This window comes from Carassius gibelio, chromosome B14, assembly GCF_023724105.1.
Source record: "Carassius gibelio isolate Cgi1373 ecotype wild population from Czech Republic chromosome B14, carGib1.2-hapl.c, whole genome shotgun sequence".
Classification (NCBI taxonomy): domain Eukaryota; kingdom Metazoa; phylum Chordata; class Actinopteri; order Cypriniformes; family Cyprinidae; genus Carassius; species Carassius gibelio.
The window spans coordinates 7,430,642-7,450,336 of record NC_068409.1 but is presented as its reverse complement, the minus strand read 5'-3'; the positions used below and the strand labels follow the sequence as shown (position 1 = coordinate 7,450,336).

General features: G+C 41.1%; 1 protein-coding gene and 1 non-coding gene across 43 annotated transcripts in view; one reads left to right on the top strand and one right to left on the bottom strand.

Moving 5' to 3' along the window:
- The window catches only part of LOC127971886 (NACHT, LRR and PYD domains-containing protein 12-like), a 280,835-nt gene that overhangs the window by 77,542 nt on the left and 183,598 nt on the right, over positions 1 to 19,695 (bottom strand). The gene's annotated exons all lie outside the window — the stretch shown is intronic.
- Positions 2,271 to 2,456, top strand: LOC127971993 (U2 spliceosomal RNA). Its single transcript, XR_008156983.1, has one exon. It is a non-coding gene; the product is annotated as a U2 spliceosomal RNA (small nuclear RNA).

The following is a 19,695-nucleotide window of genomic DNA, read 5'->3' as shown; positions in this document are numbered from 1 at the left end:
TAGCTACCAAAATACATTATGGTAACTACAGCTTGGCTAAAACTATTGACTATTGAGAGTGAGTAGTCACGTGCCGATTTGGGTTGATTTGGGAGGGGTCTGAGCCGGTCGGCCCTGATGGAAGGATACGCTATCTGTTGTCAGGGGCAATGCCTTCAGAACTGCACAGAGGCGCGACTAAACATTTCAGAGCGCTTTAATTTTTGCGCATTTATTTTGTCAGCGGAACAGATCGAGACGGATCCACGAATACGCGAAAGAAAAGGAAGAAAGTAAAGCAATGCAAAAACATAAGGCGAAAGAAAGGGACCTTACAGGAACAAGCTCACACCAAGCGCAAAACAGCGGTGTTTGGAGAAGCTCTCAGGCTGCAGCGGCACAGAGACCTGAACAATTTACCTCAGTGCACACATATGGACATTGGGAATTATATTGTTTACAATGTAAGTCACTTTGCATTCACGCTGTTAATGGCTTTAATCTAACCCGGACATTTACATCTCGCAATCACACATTTAACTACCCTAGCCAACCCAGAACTGGTTTGTCCACTTTGCAGCCCCCAACACAAAAACCTGGTACAGTATGTGTCACTGGGTTAAAATCAAATTATAACTAAACATACACAGCTTTAGCCTACATCAAAACATGTTGGAAACGTTCGTATACATTGAACATCTCGTTACAATCTAGTGTTCAGTCGCAGTTAATTCTAAATGCAATGTAATTACAATACACTAAAACGCATGTGAATAAACTTACTTTGGCCAGTACAACACTGTTTTCATCACCTGCTGTAAATGGACCCAGCCACAGCAGAACTGCGGTCAAGCCAGCCGCGCTTTGAAAATACACGGTCAAGCCAGCCGCACTTTTTTTTCCTTTGCGCGTGTAATCATGCACTTACGGTACGGGTGCTGAGCAGTCAAAATGCATGTAAAGAAGCTGTCGTACACACGTTTCCTTTATACTTTCGCTTATTTTAACTCATTATTGTATATAAACGTTTGTGTTGTACATAAATCATTTTAAATCGTTTATTAGAGATTATAAATTACAATATTAATGATTTTCATTCTTTGTTTTTTTTCATGTTTCAATGTGTTTGTATATATATATATATATATATATATATATATATATATATATATACATATATATATATATATATATATATACACACACACACACACATATATATATATATATATATATATATATACATATATATACATATATATATATATATATATATATATATATACATATATATACATATATATATATATATATATATATATATATATATATATATATATATATATATATATATATATATATATATATATATATATATATATATATATATATATATATATATATATATATATATATATATATATATATATATATATATATATATATATATATATATATATATTAATGCATTCTACCAATTGCATTGTCCCAGTTTCCTACACAAAGAAGTGTTCCTTTATATGTTAGCTCATTCTTTCATATCATATGCATTCAGAATGACCCTGACTATCACTGTATTCATTTTCAAAGCATTTTAATGTATAGTTGTGGAGAAAGCTAAAAGCAAAATCACCCCAAATAAAAAATGCATCCGAGAAATTGCAGTGTGTCCCATTTTTCAACATTCATAAAAAAGGTTGCTTTATAGGTTAGCTCATTCTTTCAAATCATATGTATTCAGAGTGATCCTGACTACCACTGTATTAATATTCAAGGCATTTTACTGTATAGTTTTGGAAAAAACTAAAAGCAAATTCACCCAAAACATCAAAATCCATTGTTGCACTTACACTTTTTCCCATTTTCCAAAATTCATAAAAGGTGTTCCTATATAGGTTAGCTCATTCTTTCAAGTCATATGTATTCAGAGTGACCCAGACTACCACTGTATTAATTATCAAGGCATTTCACTATATAGTTTTTGAGAAACTAAAAGCAAATTCACCCCAAAAAACTAAATGCATCCTAGCAATTGCACTGTGTCCCATTTTCCAACATTCATAAAAAAGGTTGCTTTATAGGTTAGCTCATTCTTTCAAATCATATGTATTCAGAGTGATCCTGACTACCACTGTATTAATTATCAAGGCATTTTACTGTATAGTTTTGGAGAAAACTAAAAGCAAATTCACCCAAAACATCAAAATCCATTGTTGCACTTAACACTTATTCCCATTTTCCAAAATTCATAAAAGGTGTTCCTTTATAAGGTTAGCTCATTCTTTCAAGTCATATGTATTCATTCAAAACATCATGTGTAGTATCTGTTCTTATCAGTTTAATATCTGATACGTCCCCCATCCGGGGACTACATATTAAATGGATTTTTAGATCACGGAGCTGGAGCCGGGGCTTGCTCCGTCCACTCCATGCATCGGCCTGGTATTGCAGCGTCTCTAGGGGAAGTCGTGGCCTAATGGTTAGAGGGTTGGACTCCCAATCGAAGGGTTGTGGGTTCTAGTCTCGGGCCGGATGGAATTGTGGGTGGGGGGAGTGCATGTACAGTGCTCTCTCCACCTTCAATACCTCGACTTAGGTGCCCTTGAGCAAGGCATCTAACCCCCAACTGCTCCCCGGGCGCCGCAGCATAAATGGCTGCCCACTGCTCCGGGTGTGTGCTCACAGTGTGTGTGTGTGTTCACTGCTCTGTGTGTGTGCATTTCGGATGGGTTAAATGCAGAGCACAAATTCTGAGTATGGGTCACCATACTTGGCTGAATGTCACTTCACTTTCACTTTCACTTTCACTTTTTTTTTTTTTATTCAGAGTGACCCCTACTATCACTGTATTAATATACTGTATAGTTTTGGAGAAAACTAAAAGCAAATTCCCGCAAAACATCAATCTCCATTGTTGCACTTAAACTTTTTCCCATTTTCAAAAATTCATATAAAGTGTTCCTTTATAGGTTAGCTCATTCTTTTAATGTATATGTATTCAGAGTGACCCAGACTACCACTGTATTAATTATCAAGGCAGTTTACTGTATAGTTTTGGAGAAAACTAAAAGCAAATTCACCCAAAAAATCAAAATCCATTGTTGCACTTACACTTTTTCCCATTTTCCAAAATTCATAAAAGGTGTTCCTTTATAGGTTAGCTCATTCTTTCAAGTCATATGTATTCAGAGTGACCCCTACTATCACTGTATTAATATTCAAGGCATTTTACTGTATAGTTTTGGAGAAAACTAAAAGCAAATTCACCCAAAACATCAAACTCCTATTGTTGCACTTAAACTTTTTCCCATTTTCAAAAATTCATAAAAGGTGTTCCTTTATAGGTTAGCTCATTCTTTCAAGTCATATGTATTCAGAGTGACCCCTACTATCACTGTATTAATATTCAAGGCATTTCACTATATAGTTTTTGAGAAACTAAAAGCAAATTCACCCTGAAAAAATGCATCCTAGCAATTGTAGTTTGTCCCATTTTCCAACACTCATAAAAAGGTTTGCTTTATAGGTTAGCTCATTTCTTCAGTGGACATGTATTCAGAGTGACCCTGACTATCGCTGTATTAATATTCAAGGCATTTTACTGTATATTTTTTGAGAAAACTAAAATCAAATTCCCCCCAAAAAACTAAATGCATCCTAGCAATTGCACTGTGTCCCATTTTCCAACACTCATAAAAAGGTTTCCTTTATAGGTTAGCTCATTCTTTCAGTGGACATGTATTCAGAGTGACCCTGACTATCAATGTATTCATTGTCAAGTTATTTTACTGTATAATGTTTGAAAGGACTAAAAGCAAATTCACCAAAAACATCAAACTCAGTTGTTGCACTTGCATTTATTCCCTTATTCCAACATTCATAAAAATCTCATTCTTTCAAGTCATATGTATTCAGAGTGACCATAACTATCGCTGTATTCATTTATAAGGCATTTTACTGTATAGCTCTTGAGAAAACTTAAAGCAAAATCATCGAAAACAACAAAATGCACGACACTCCTCCGCCGCCCAGTGGATGGCGACGGCTCTCCCAGTTTTGGGCAGCCGGGAGGAGTCCCCGTTCTCTGCTCCTCCCCTTTCCGGGGGATGGCAGCAGGCTCGGGCCCCTGGCGAACGGTGCCATCTCCTCCGCTCCCTCAAGCGTCCACGGCGGCACACTCCCTCGCCCTGCTCGATGGCACCGCAGACTCACCACAGCGACAAGTTATCTTCAGCAGCGCGTCCCTCCTTCCTCCCAGGTTTCGGCACCAGTGTAACACTATAAAAGCTTCTGAATCTTGGGAAGGAGGCGGGAACCAGCGGACATTCAAAATAAGCTTTAATAATAAAATTAACACAAAACAGCACAACAGCCACGTGCGGACGGCTGCAATTCAACCTAATGGAACTTAAACAAGAGTTTCATCAAGACTGAAAAACCGAAATAAGATGTGATAGGGATTATTTAACCTATATTATGACATTTCACAGATACAAATGCAAATATGTAATTTTTTATGCAGTGAAACAAAAACCTAATATGAGAAGATGATTTAAGGTGTACGCATCAGTGTGCAGAAGACAGTCAATAATTGTTCACAGGTGTTGAAGCCACACTAGGCACTGTTGTGCAGTCTGATGGGATATACAACAGTATGCCCAAAGTGCTATTATTCCTTAAGATGCACAAAGTTGTTTTCTAAAACAAGAAAGGCAAAAAAAGAAGAAGAAAAAACCCACAAGTAAATGTATAATATATATAAATATCATGTATTTATATAAAATGCATAATGTTTATAAAAGTACAAAGAATATGATAAAATAAAGATTAGTAAAATTAAAAATTTAAAAATTTGTGTTGTCACCTAGCTTACCATGTGTAATCTTGTTGTATCAATGGATTTTAATTGAGATTGATCATTCTAAAATCCGTTTTGATACAATTATAATCGATCAGTTACATGTAAGGAGAAACAAGAAATTGCAGCTAAGCAAACCTATTCAACAGACTTATGATTATGGGAAACAAACAAAGCAAAACAAATAATTGCTTTTCAAGCATAATCACCATTAACAATACAACAACCTCAGGGCTATAAAAGCAAAGACATAAGAAATTTAACTAAAAATTATAAACCATGGACACAAATAAGGACTTCTCAGAGGTAATTAACCTAATCATTTTCTATGGTTAAAATTAAGATTTGAACTTAATTAAATGTGACACTAATAATTAAAATGTAAGAAGAGGTTGAGTGTATCAGGAGGGTATTTCCTATTTCCACCTTATGGGTGTTTGAAAATTGGTAATGGTGCAACTGGTAGAATTAACTTTTTTTTTTAAGTGATTTTGCCATTAATCTTATTCAAAACCATACAGTCAAAATAAAAAAAAATATGATCATCCCACCCCTATCAGGAATGCTGAATCCCTGACAATTTTCAAGCGACAGCTGAAAGGTCATCTCTTTCAAAACTACTTGGCTTCATCGAAAAAAAACAACAACTCTATTTATTCCTTCTTTTTCTAGCTTTTACTTATTTGAACAATGTCTAAAACTTGGTATTACAAGCACTTCTTGTGTCTGTTTGCCTCTAAGAAGAATCACTTTATGTATCCCGAAATTGTGAGTCGCTTTGGATAAAAGCGTCTACAAAATGACTAAATGTAAATCCATCCATCCATCCATCATCTTCCACTTATACGGGGCCGGGTCGCGGGGGCAACAGTCTAAGCAGAGACGCCCAGACTTCCCTCTCCCAAGCCACTTCTTCCTGTCACGCTGTCAGACTCTGTTTTCCTGGGTGTCCCCTAGTGAGCTCACTTCTCCTTAGGCACTACACCATAGGCACTTTAATTCCGCTAGTCTGGTCGTGTCGTCACAGTAATTGCACTCCAATTAAATCGCACAGGTGCTGACAATCCTTTGTCATTAGTCTCCCTATATAGAGCTGTCTTTCTCTGTTGTCTGTATGGAGTCCTTATCCTATGTGTCTATGCTCTCGTCTCCCGAGACTTCACCTACCTTCTCGTTCCTCCGAGTTTCCCGTTTCATCCGGTTCCCTCTTTTGGTTTGTTTGTCTATCAAGACTGTTTATTTTGTATTTACCCTTCTGTTAATAAAACCCATACCTTGCTATTGGATCCTGCCCTCTCCGTGTGTTTATCCTAAACCCAACCGTCACACTTCCAGGTCAGCCGGGAGACATAGTCCCTCCAGCGTGTCCTAGGTCTTCTCCAGGACTCTGCTTCTGCTTTGAAAATGAATCCAGTGATAGTATGGGTCACTCTGAATACATATGATTTGAAAGAATAAAGCAACCCTAAAAGAATGAGCTAACCTATAAATCAACCCTTTTTATGAATGTTGGAAAAGGGGAAAAAGTATAAGTGCAACAATGGAGTTTGATGTTTTGGGTGAATTTGCTTTTAGTTTTCTCCAAAACTATACAGTAAAATGCCTTGATAATTAATACAGTGGTAGTCTGGGTCACTCTGAATACATATACATTAAAAGAATGAGCTAACCTATAAAAGAACACTTTATATGAATTTTTGAAAATGGGAAAAAGTTTAAGTGCAACAATGGAGATTGATGTTTTCCGGGAATTTGCTTTTAGTTTTCTCCAAAACTATACAGTAAAATGCCTTGAATATTAATACAGTGAAAGTAGGGGTCACTCTGAATACATATGACTTGAAAGAATGAGCTAACCTATAAAGGAACACTTTATATGAATTTTTGAAAATGGGAAAAAGTTTTAAGTGCAACAATGGAGTTTGATGTTTTGGGTGAATTTGCTTTTAGTTTTCTCCAAAACTATACAGTAAAATGCCTTGAATATTAATACAGTGAAAGTAGGGGTCACTCTGAATACATATGACTTGAAAGAATGAGCTAACCTATAAAGGAACACCTTTTATGAATTTTGGAAAATGGGAAAAAGTTTAAGTGCAACAATAGGAGTTTGATGTTTTGGGTGAATTTGCTTTTAGTTTTCTCCAAAACTATACAGTAAAATCCCTTGATAATTAATACAGTGGTAGTCTGGGTCACTCTGAATAAATATACATTAAAAGAATGAGCTAATCTATAAAGGAACACTTTATATGAATTTTTGAAAATGGGAAAAAGTTTAAGTGCAACAATGGAGATTGATGTTTTGCGGGAATTTGCTTTTAGTTTTCTCCAAAACTATACACTAAAATGCCTTGAATATTAATACAGTGAAAGTAGGGGTCACTCTGAATATATATGACTTGAAAGAATGAGCTAACCTATAAAGGAACACCTTTTATGAATTTTGGAAAATGGAAAAAAGTGTAAGTGCAACATTGGATTTGTTTGTTTTGGGTGAATTTGCTTTTAGTTTTCTTCAAAACTATACAGTAAAATGCCTTGATAATTAATACAGTGGTAGTCTGGGTCACTCTGAATACATATACATTAAAAGAATGAGCTAACCTATAAAGGAACACTTTATATGAATTTTGGAAAATGGGAAAAAGTTTAAGTGCAACAATGGAGTTTGATGTTTTGGGTGAATTTGCTTTTAGTTTTCTTCAAAACTATACAGTAAAATGCCTTGAATATTAATACAGTGAAAGTAGGGGTCACTCTGAATACATATGACTTGAAAGAATGAGCTAACCTATAAAGGAACACCTTTTATGAATTTTTGAAAATGGGAAAAAGTGTAAGTGCAACAATGGATTTTGATGTTTTGGGTGAATTTGCTTTTAGTATTCTCCAAAACTATACAGTAAACTGCCTTGATAATTAATACAGTGGTAGTCTGGGTCACTCTGAATACATATGACTTGAAAGAATGAGCTAACCTATAAAGGAACACTTTATATGAATTTTGGAATATGGGAAAACGTTAAGTGCAACAATGGAGTTTGATGTTTTGGGTGAATTTGCTTTTAGTTTTCTCCAAAACTATACAGTAAAATGCCTTGATAATTAATACAGTGGTAGTAGGGGTCACTCTGAATACATATGCATTAAAAGAATGAGCTAACCTATAAAGGAACACTTTATATGAATTTTTGAAAATGGGAAAAAGTTTGTGCAACAATGGATTTTGATGTTTTGGGTGAATTTGCTTTTAGTTTTCTCCAAAACTATACAGTAAAATGCCTTGATAATTAATACAGTGGTAGTCTGGGTCACTCTGAATACATATACATTAAAAGAATGAGCTAACCTATAAAGCAACCTTTTTTATGAATGTTGAAAAATGGAACACACTGCAATTTCTCGGATGCATTTTTTATTTGGGGTGATTTTGCTTTTAGCTTTCTCCACAACTATACATTAAAATGCTTTGAAAATGAATACAGTGATAGTCAGGGTCATTCTGAATGCATATGATATGAAAGAATGAGCTAACATATACTGTACATTAAAAGAATGAGCTAACCTATAAAGGAACACTTTATATGAATTTTGGAATATGGGAAAAAGTTTAAGTGCAACAATGGAGTTTGATGTTTTGGGTGAATTTGCTTTTAGTTTTCTCCAAAACTATACAGTAAAATGCCTTGAATATTAATACAGTGAAAGTAGGGGTCACTCTGAATATATATGACTTGAAAGAATGAGCTAACCTATAAAGGAACACCTTTTATGAATTTTGGAAAATGGGAAAAAGTGCAACATTGGATTTTGATGTTTTGGGTGAATTTGCTTTAAGTTTTCTCCAAAACTATACAGTAAAATGCCTTGATAATTAATACAGTGGTAGTCTGGGTCACTCTGAATACATATACATTAAAAGAATGAGCTAACCTATAAAGGAACACTTTATATGAATTTTGGAATATGGGAAAACGTTAAGTGCAACAATGGAGTTTGATGTTTTGGGTGAATTTGCTTTTAGTTTTCTCCAAAACTATACAGTAAAATGCCTTGAAAATGAATACAGTGATAATAGGGGTCACTCTGAATACATATGCATTAAAAGAATGAGCTAACCTATAAAGGAACACTTTATATGAATTTTTGAATATGGGAAAAAGTTTAAGTGCAACAATGGAGATTGATGTTTTGCGGGAATTTGCTTTTAGTTTTCTCCAAAACTATACAGTAAAATGCCTTGAATATTAATACAGTGATAGTAGGGGTCACTCTGAATACATATGACTTGAAAGAATGAGCTAACCTATAAAGGATAACTTTATATGAATTTTGGAATATGGGAAAACGTTAAGTGCAACAATGGAGTTTGATGTTTTGGGTGAATTTGCTTTTAGTTTTCTCCAAAACTATACAGTAAAATGCCTTGAAAATGAATACAGTGATAATAGGGGTCACTCTGAATACATATGCATTAAAAGAATGAGCTAACCTATAAAGGAACACTTTATATGAATTTTTGAATATGGGAAAAAGTTTAAGTGCAACAATGGAGATTGATGTTTTGGGTGAATTTGCTTTTAGTTTTCTCCAAAACTATACAGTAAAATGCCTTGATAATTAATACAGTGGTAGTAGGGGTCACTCTGAATACATATGATTTGAAAGAATGAGCTAACCTATAAAGGAACACCTTTTATGAATTTTTGAAAATGGGAAAAAGTTTGTGCAACAATGGATTTTGATGTTTTGGGTGAATTTGCTTTTAGTTTTCTCCAAAACTATACAGTAAAATGCCTTGATAATTAATACAGTGGTAGTCTGGGTCACTCTGAATACATATACATTAAAAGAATGAGCTAACCTATAAAGCAACCTTTTTTATGAATGTTGAAAAATGGAACACACTGCAATTTCTCGGATGCATTTTTTATTTGGGGTGATTTTGCTTTTAGCTTTCTCCACAACTATACATTAAAATGCTTTGAAAATGAATACAGTGATAGTCAGGGTCATTCTGAATGCATATGATATGAAAGAATGAGCTAACATATACTGTACATTAAAAGAATGAGCTAACCTATAAAGGAACACTTTATATGAATTTTGGAATATGGGAAAAAGTTTAAGTGCAACAATGGAGTTTGATGTTTTGGGTGAATTTGCTTTTAGTTTTCTCCAAAACTATACAGTAAAATGCCTTGAATATTAATACAGTGAAAGTAGGGGTCACTCTGAATATATATGACTTGAAAGAATGAGCTAACCTATAAAGGAACACCTTTTATGAATTTTGGAAAATGGGAAAAAGTGCAACATTGGATTTTGATGTTTTGGGTGAATTTGCTTTAAGTTTTCTCCAAAACTATACAGTAAAATGCCTTGATAATTAATACAGTGGTAGTCTGGGTCACTCTGAATACATATACATTAAAAGAATGAGCTAACCTATAAAGGAACACTTTATATGAATTTTGGAATATGGGAAAACGTTAAGTGCAACAATGGAGTTTGATGTTTTGGGTGAATTTGCTTTTAGTTTTCTCCAAAACTATACAGTAAAATGCCTTGAAAATGAATACAGTGATAATAGGGGTCACTCTGAATACATATGCATTAAAAGAATGAGCTAACCTATAAAGGAACACTTTATATGAATTTTTGAATATGGGAAAAAGTTTAAGTGCAACAATGGAGATTGATGTTTTGCGGGAATTTGCTTTTAGTTTTCTCCAAAACTATACAGTAAAATGCCTTGAATATTAATACAGTGATAGTAGGGGTCACTCTGAATACATATGACTTGAAAGAATGAGCTAACCTATAAAGGAACGTCTCGGTTACGTACGTAACCCTCGTTCCCTGATGGAGGGAACGGAGACGTTATGTCGACCGACAAATGGGGTCTCACTTGGGAGGCCAATCATCTCTGATTTTAAGAGAAAACGCCAATGAAATTGGCAAGTGGATTAACACACCTGAGCCACTCCCCGTGCCAGCGGGTATAAATAGGGCGACAGGTGCATCCACTCATTAGGTTTTACGCTGAGGAGCCGAGAACGTGTCCCGGCAACAGCGAATGGTTCAAGGTTGTGGCATGGGGACATAATGTCTCCGTTCCCTCCATCAGGGAACGAGGGTTACGTACGTAACCGAGACGTTCCCTATCTGTCGGTCACTACGAGTTATGTCGACCGACATATGGGGTCCTATGGAAAACGCCATAACCTGAACCTCGTCACAACCCTGAGGCGCTGCAATTGTTGACAAGCCTTGGCGTGCCACAAAAGCTACGCTTAAGGTCGTAACCTTCCCAAAGCCCCAGCGCAAATTCACTGACCTTGGTACCGAAGGGGCCAAAGGGTGAGTACATCGCTGCTGGAGAAGGCCATGCTGCTGTTCCGCCCACATAAAGTAAATGGAAGGGATTTCAACCTTCAGTGAAAGATTGCTTCAAATCTTCCCTATTTGTTCTTTCAGCTGGCAAGACAATGGGGAAGCGAGCCTTTAGGAAAGGTCGCTACGGAGACCACATCCTACCCGTAGGGAGGTGACATGTGGATATACCGATATGGACTGACCCAGGGGGCAGTACTACATATGGAAAGGGTCTCTGAGGCAGGTCCTACCTTGGAGTAGGGATGGAACGGCTGCCAGAAGAGACCGACAGAGTGATCTGTCAAGGGAAGACACGGGTTTGCCAAGAGGGAAACCTTACCGTGGAAGAATACACATATGGGATTACCCGCAGGGAACCCAGCCATATGGACACCTAGCCCAGTACAGGGGCTGACCGGCTCCGGGCATGCTAACGCCAGTACTGGGCCTGGCGACAGACTGCTCCGCCAAGTCTGACGCCGAGGGTGCTGGAGGATGCTCGACCAGGGTACGCCAACCGGGGAACTCTACTGGGAGAAGAAGGCGCTCACATCCCCGTGTTAGGGGGAATGGCGCAGCAAGCGAGACACCCAGCCAGCCCTTCCCGCCAATTACCTGTTACCCAACACACGGGAGGAAACTGGCTCTACACGGAGGTTGTAAAACCTCGCAAAGGTGTTAGGTGTCGCCCAGCCCGCAGCTCGACAAACGTCTGCCAGAGAGGCGCCGTGCGCCAACGCATAGGAGGAGGCCACACTCCGTGTGGAGTGGGCCCTCACCCCCAGGGGGCACGGCTCGCCTTGGGAATGGTAAGCCAAGGCGATGGCGTCCACTATCCAGTGGGCCAACCTCTGCTTAGAGACAGCCTTCCCCTTCTGCTGACCTCCAAAGCAGACCAGGAGCTGCTCAGAGCTTCTGAAGCTCTGGGTGCGGTCCACGTATATGCGAAGCGCTCTTATGGGACACAGCAACGACAAGGCTGGATCTGCCTCCTCCAGGGGCAGCGCTTGCAGGTTCACCACCTGGTCTCGGAAGGGAGTGGTGGGAACCTTGGGCACGTATCCAGGCCGGGGTCTCAGGACAACGTGAGAGTAGGCCGGCCCGAACACAAGGCACTCTTCACTTACCGAAAATGCTTGGAGGTCCCCGACCCTCTTGATGGAAGTGAGCGCGATCAGGAGCGCTGTCTTGAGAGACAGGAACTTCAGCTCAACCGAATCCAGCGGCTCAAAGGGACCCCTCTGAAGTCCCGCCAGGACAATAGAGAAGTCCCAGGAGGGAATCAGGGGTGTCCTAGGAGGATGTAACCTTCTGGCACCCCTCAGGAACCTAACGATCAGGTCATGCCTCCCCAGGGACCGGCCGTCCACTGCATCGTGATGTGCTGCAATGGCAGCCACATACACCTTCAGGGTGGAGGGTGACAGCCCACGCTCCAGCCTACCTTGCAGGAAAGAAAGCACGACTCTGACCGGGCACCTCCGGGGGTCTTCTCGGTGAGAAGAACACCAATTCGTGAACAGACTCTACTTCAGAGCATAGGCCTGCCTCGTAGAAGGGGCTCTAGCCTGAGTGATAGTGTCTACCACCGCTGGGGGCAGATCACTTAGGTCTGCCGCGTCCCGTCTAGAAGCCACATGTGGAGGTTCCAGAGATCTGGACGCGGGTGCCAAATGGTGCCAAGCCCCTGAGAGAGAAGGTCTCTCCTCAGGGGGATGCGCCAGGGAGGGGCTGTCACGAGGAGCATGAGTTCCGAAAACCAGGTCCGAGTGGGCCAGTAAGGCGCAACCAACAGGACCTGTTCCTCGTCCTCCCTGACCTTGCACAGTGTCTGTGCGAGCAGGCTCACTGGGGGAAACGCATACTTGCGTAAAGCCCGAGGCCAGCTGTGTGCCAGTGCATCTGTGCCCAGGGGGGCCTGGGACAGGGAATAGTACAGCTGGCAGTGGGAGGACTCGTGGGAAGCAAACAGGTCTACCTGGGCTTCCCCGAATCGACTCCAGATCAGCTGGACCGTCTGGGGATGGAGTCGCCATTCCCCGGGGAAAGTGAGCTGTCGTGAGAGCGCGTCGGCTGCACGATTGAGCTCCCCCGGGATGTGGACAGCGCGCAGCGACTTGAGCCACGTCTGACTCCAGAGGAGGAGATGACGGGCGAGTTGAGACATGCGACGTGATCGTAACCCGCCTTGTCGGTTGATGTACGAAACAGCCGCAGTGTTGTCCGTGCGGACCAACACGTGCTTGTCCAGCACTAGCGGACGAAACCGTCGCAAAGCTAGATGCACTGCCAGCAACTCCAGGCAGTTGATGTGCCAAAGCAGTCGAGGTCCTGTCCAGGACCCTGAGGCTGCCTGCCCGTTGCATGTCGCGCCCCAGCCCGAGTTGGAGGCATCTGTTGTGACAACAACGTGCCGGGACACTTGTTCTAAGGGCACGCCGGCCCGTAGAAAGGCAAGGTCCGACCAAGGACTGAATAGGCGGCGACACATCAGTGTGATGGTGACACGATGTGTACCGCGGCGCCATGCCCATCTCGGGACTCGGGAGTGTAACCAGTGCTGAAGTGGTCTCATATGAAGCAACCCGAGCGGCGTGACTGCGGCTGCGGATGCCATATGCCCCAGGAGCCTCTGAAAGTGTTTCAGCGGTACCACTGTCCTGCCTCTGAAGGCAGTTCAGCACTGAGTGGGCACGCTCGCTGGTGAGACGTGCCGTCATACTCACCGAGTCTAACTCCATACCGAGATAAGAGATTCTCTGCACAGGGGAGAGCTTGCTCTTCTCTCGGTTGACCTGAAGCCCCAACTGACTGAGGTGCCGAAGCACGAAGTCCCTGTGATCGCACAACTCTTCTCGGGACCGGGCCATAATGAGCCAGTCGTCGAGATAGTTGAGGATCCTGATGCCCACTTCCCAAAGTGGGGCAAGGGCGCCCTCCGCGACCTTCGTGAAGACACGGGGGGACAGGGAGAGCCCAAAGGGGAGGGCCTTGTACTGCCATGCCTGACCCTCGAAAGCAAAGCGCAGGAACGGTCTGAGACATGAAAGTACGCGTCTTTCAGGTCGATCGCTGCAAACCAGTCCTGGGGCTGGACGCATTTGATAATGCGTTTCTGCGTCAACATCCTGAACGGGAGCTTGTGTAGGGCCCGATTCAAGACTCGCAGATCCAGGATAGGTCGAAGGCCACCGCTCTTCTTGGGCACGATGAAGTAAGGGCTGTAAAACCCCGTCCTCATCTCGGCTGGAGGGACCGGCTCGATTGCATCCTTCGCCAGGAGGACAGCAATCTCCTCGCGCAAGACAGGGGCGTCCTGGACTGCCACCGAAGTCTCGAGCACGCCATTGAACTTGGGGGGTCGCCGGGCGAATTGAATCGCATAGCCGAGTCGAACCGTCCGGATGAGCCAGCGTGACGGGTTGGGCAGCACAAGCCACGCTCCCAGATACCGTACAAGTCCGGCCAGTGGCGGAACAGAACAAAACAGAAACTGAAGATTCTCCGCCCGGCCCTCCTCCGGAGGAAGGAGTGGCGCTGTCTTCGCCATCTCCTGAAGAGCAGTTCTCCGCATCTCCGAGTTGCCCGTGTCAGGGCCGCTTGGTCGACTTCTTGGAGGACTTCGCAGCCGGGAGTGACACGGGGGGCGCCGCTCTCCTGCGCGGGGCTCGACGCGCTGGCCTCGAAGAACTCTCAGCACGGGGCGGAGCTGGCGTAGAGGACGCAGGGGGGCGCCCACGGCGACGAGCAGGCTGAGGCGCCACCCGCGACGGAACGGTGGCAGCCGGAGAGACACGTCGGGGCAGGATGTGCTGGATGGCCTCAGTCTGCTTCTGTACCGCCGAGAACTGCTGGGCAAAGTCCTCGACAGTGTCGCCGAACAGGCCTGCCTGGGAGATGGGGGCGTCGAGAAAGCGCGCTTTGTCCATGTCCCTCATCTCAGCCAGGTTCAGCCAGAGATGCCGCTCCTGGACCACCAGCGTGGACATTGCCTTCCCGAGGGACCGCGCCGTGCGCAGCTCCTGCATCAACCCCGGGTCGGTACCACCCTCGTGCATGGCTTTGAGTGCCTTGGCTTGGTGTACCCCCAGACACTGCAGACAACGCTCGTGACCGTCAACCGAAGACAGGAAACGACCGCATCCAGAAGGACACGGACGAAACGGCATCTTGAAAAAGACGCGAATCGTCCGTGATTTGCTCTTTTAGAACTGTCTCTTTTAGCCGAAGCGCCCAGGGGAATCGCCGTCTCGCAGGGACACCGCTGTAACGCGCCGTCACACCGACCAGGACCAGTTCAGCAAAAACAAAGATGAATGGCTTTGTAGTGATCTTCTTCATCGACTACTCGGCTCCGAAGCAAAAATCTAATGAGTGGATGCACCTGTCGCCCTATTTATACCCGCTGGCACGGGGAGTGGCTCAGGTGTGTTAATCCACTTGCCAATTTCATTGGCGTTTTCTCATAAAATCAGAGATGATTGGCCTCCCAAGTGAGACCCCATTTGTCGGTCGACATAACTCGTAGTGACCGACAGATAGGGAACACCTTTTATAAATTTTGGAAAATGGGAAAAAGTGCAAGTGCAACAATGGATTTTGATGTTTTGGGTGAATTTGCTTTTAGTTTTCTCCAAAACTATACAGTAAAATGCCTTGATAATTAATACAGTGGTAGTCTGGGTCACTCTGAATACATATGACTTGAAAGAATGAGCTAACCTATAAAGGAACACTTTATATGAATTTTGGAATATGGGAAAACGTTAAGTGCAACAATGGAGTTTGATGTTTTGGGTGAATTTGCTTTTAGTTTTCTCCAAAACTATACAGTAAAATGCCTTGATAATTAATACAGTGGTAGTCTGGGTCACTCTGAATACATATGACTTGAAAGAATGAGCTAACCTATAAAGGAACACTTTATATGAATTTTGGAATATGGGAAAACGTTAAGTGCAACAATGGATTTTGATGTTTTGGGTGAATTTGCTTTTAGTTTTCTCCAAAACTATACAGTAAAATGCCTTGATAATTAATACAGTGGTAGTCTGGGTCACTCTGAATACATATACATTAAAAGAATGAGCTAACCTATAAAGCAACCTTTTTTATGAATGTTGAAAAATGGAACACACTGCAATTTCTCGGATGCATTTTTTATTTGGGGTGATTTTGCTTTTAGCTTTCTCCACAACTATACATTAAAATGCTTTGAAAATGAATACAGTGATAGTCAGGGTCATTCTGAATGCATATGATATGAAAGAATGAGCTAACATATACAGTATTGTTCAAAATAATAGCAGTACAATGTGACTAACCAGAATAATCAAGGTTTTTAGTATATTTTTTATTGCTACGTGGCAAACAAGTTACCAGTAGGTTCAGTAGATTGTCAGAAAACAAACAAGACCCAGCATTCATGATATGCACGCTCTTAAGGCTGTGCAATTGGGCAATTAGTTGAAAGGGGTGTGTTCAAAAAAATAGCAGTGTCTACCTTTGACTGTACAAACTCAAAACTATTTTGTACAAACATTTTTTTTTTCTGGGATTTAGCAATCCTGTGAATCACTAAACTAATATTTAGTTGTATGACCACAGTTTTTTAAAACTGCTTGACATCTGTGTGGCATGGAGTCAACCAACTTGTGGCACCTCTCAGCTGTTATTCCACTCCATGATTCTTTAACAACATTCCACAATTCATTCACATTTCTTCGTTTTGCTTCAGAAACAGCATTTTTGATATCACCCCACAAGTTCTCAATTGGATTAAGGTCTGGAGATTGGGCTGGCCACTCCATAACATTAATTTTGTTGGTTTGGAACCAAGACTTTGCCCGTTTACTAGTGTGTTTTGGGTCATTGTCTTGTTGAAACAACCATTTCAAGGGCATGTCCTCTTCAGCATAGGGCAACATGACCTCTTCAAGTATTTTAACATATGCAAACTGATCCATGATCCCTGGTATGCGATAAATAGGCCCAACACCATAGTAGGAGAAACATGCCTATATCATGATGCTTGCACCTCCATGCTTCACTGTCTTCACTGTGTACTGTGGCTTGAATTCAGAGTTTGGGGGTCGTCTCACAAACTGCCTGTGGCCCTTGGACCCAAAAAGAACAATTTTACTCTCATCAGTCCACAAAATGTTCCTCCATTTCTCTTTAGGCCAGTTGATGTGTTCTTTGGCAAATTGTAACCTCTTCTGCACATGCCTTTTTTTTAACAGAGGGACTTTGCGGGGGATTCTTGAAAATAGATTAGCTTCACACAGACGTCTTCTAACTGTCACAGTACTTACAGGTAACTCCAGACTGTCTTTGATCATCCTGGAGGTGATCATTGGCTGAGCCTTTGCCATTCTGGTTATTCTTCTATCCATTTTGATGGTTGTCTTCCATTTTCTTCCACGTCTCTCTGGTTTTGCTCTCCATTTTAAGGCATTGGAGATCATTTTAGCTGAACAGCCTATCATTTTTTGCACCTCTTTATAGGTTTTCCCCTCTCTAATCAACTTTTTAATCAAAGTACGCTGTTCTTCTGAACAATGTCTTGAACGACCCATTTTCCTCAGCTTTCAAATGCATGCTCAACAAGTGTTGGCTTCATCCTTAAATAGGGGCCACCTGATTCACACCTGTTTCTTCACAAAATTGATGACCTCAGTGATTGAATGCCACACTGCTATTTTTTTGAACAAACCCCTTTCAACTAATTCAACTAATTGCCCAATTGCACAGCCTTAAGAGCGTGCATATCATGAATGCTGGGTCTCATTTGTTTTCTGAGAATCTACTGAACCTACTGGTAACTTGTTTGCCACGTAGCAATAAAAAAATATACGAAAAACCTTGATTATTCTGGTTAGTCACATTGTACTGCTATTATTTTGAACAATACTGTAAAGGAACACTTCTTTGTGTAGGAAACTGGGACAGTGCAATTGGTAGAATGCATTAAATATATATATATATATATATATATATATATATATATATATATATATATATATATATATATATATATATATATATATATAAATAAATATATATATATATAAATATATGTGTGTGTGTGTGTGTATATATATACAATATATATATAAACGTTAATATACAATAATGAGTTAAAATAAGCGAAAGTATAAAGGAAACGTGTGTACGACAGCTTCTTTACATGCATTTTGACTGCTCTCAGCACCCGTACCGTAAGTGCATGATTACACGCGCAAAGGAAAAACCGTGTATTTTCAAAGCGCGGCTGGCTTGACCGCAGTACAGCAGAAAGCCTCGTAACTTTCCAAAGACGTGTGGCTTTTAAACTCCTGCATTGTGTAGTAACTTAAAAAATCCCAATGTCCATATGTGTGCATGGAGGTAAATGCTCCAGGTCTCTGTGCCGCTTGAGAGCTTCTCCAAATACCGCTGTTTTGCGCTTGATGTAACCTAAAAAAAACTGTATTCCATTGTTCCTATGTTTTCCATATGTATCGTGTGAGGTACTGCAGCAGTTTTTAACGCAGCAGTAACTTCCAGGCATGGTAAAACAGTGCAGAATTGCGAGAACCTCCTCTTAACAACACATGTAAACAATCCTGTTTCGCCACCGGTATCCTTCCAACATGGTTGAGACCGTGATATCGAGGTAGGGGCTTTGTGCTATGACGACAACTTCTCATTCTCAATAAGTAGTGGCTAAAAGTTGACTAAAATGCAATGACTTTTCGTCAACTAAAACTAGATTAAAACAAATGAAAGACTCAAATGAATAAAATGTGACTAAGAATGTTAAGCATTTTTGTCTCAAGACTATGACTAAGACTAAATCAAAAATGTCTGCCAAAATTAACACTGCAAATGATATATGCTCAAACTTTTCATTATTTAAGCTGTTTTACTGAAAAAAAAAAAACAACAGAACAGTTTGAGCTATGTGTGTGTGAGCTATGTGTGTGTACAGTATGTGTGTGTGTGTGTGTGTGTGCATGTGTGAGAGAGTGTGCGTGCACGCATGTGTGTGTGTGAGCGTCAGTCTTACAAAGTAGTAGGGGTGGGCAATATCTCAATATTTAAAATAAAACGAGATATTTTTTAAACACAATATGGATTTTGACATATCGTATATATCGATATATTGTTTATATTTAATTCTGATTCCAGCACTTTGCTTGTTTGCATTATCTGTGCTGTGCTCGCCCTCCGCCTCGTTGATTTGGTTCCACCTCCCCTCACGTGTTGTCTCATTGAACATGGCGGCGTCTTCAACAGCCTGGAGGCTACAGAATTCATAAAAAAAAAAAAAAAAATGGACAACTGGCTCCATTTTATGGAGATACTTTGGTTTTAAGGCGTCGGAAGAACAGCAGGTGAATGCCCAAAGTTGGTGCCAACCAAAGCTTCTAGCACCACGAACCTTTTCCACCATTTACAGACAAGGCACAAGCTCACATACGAGGAGTGCACCA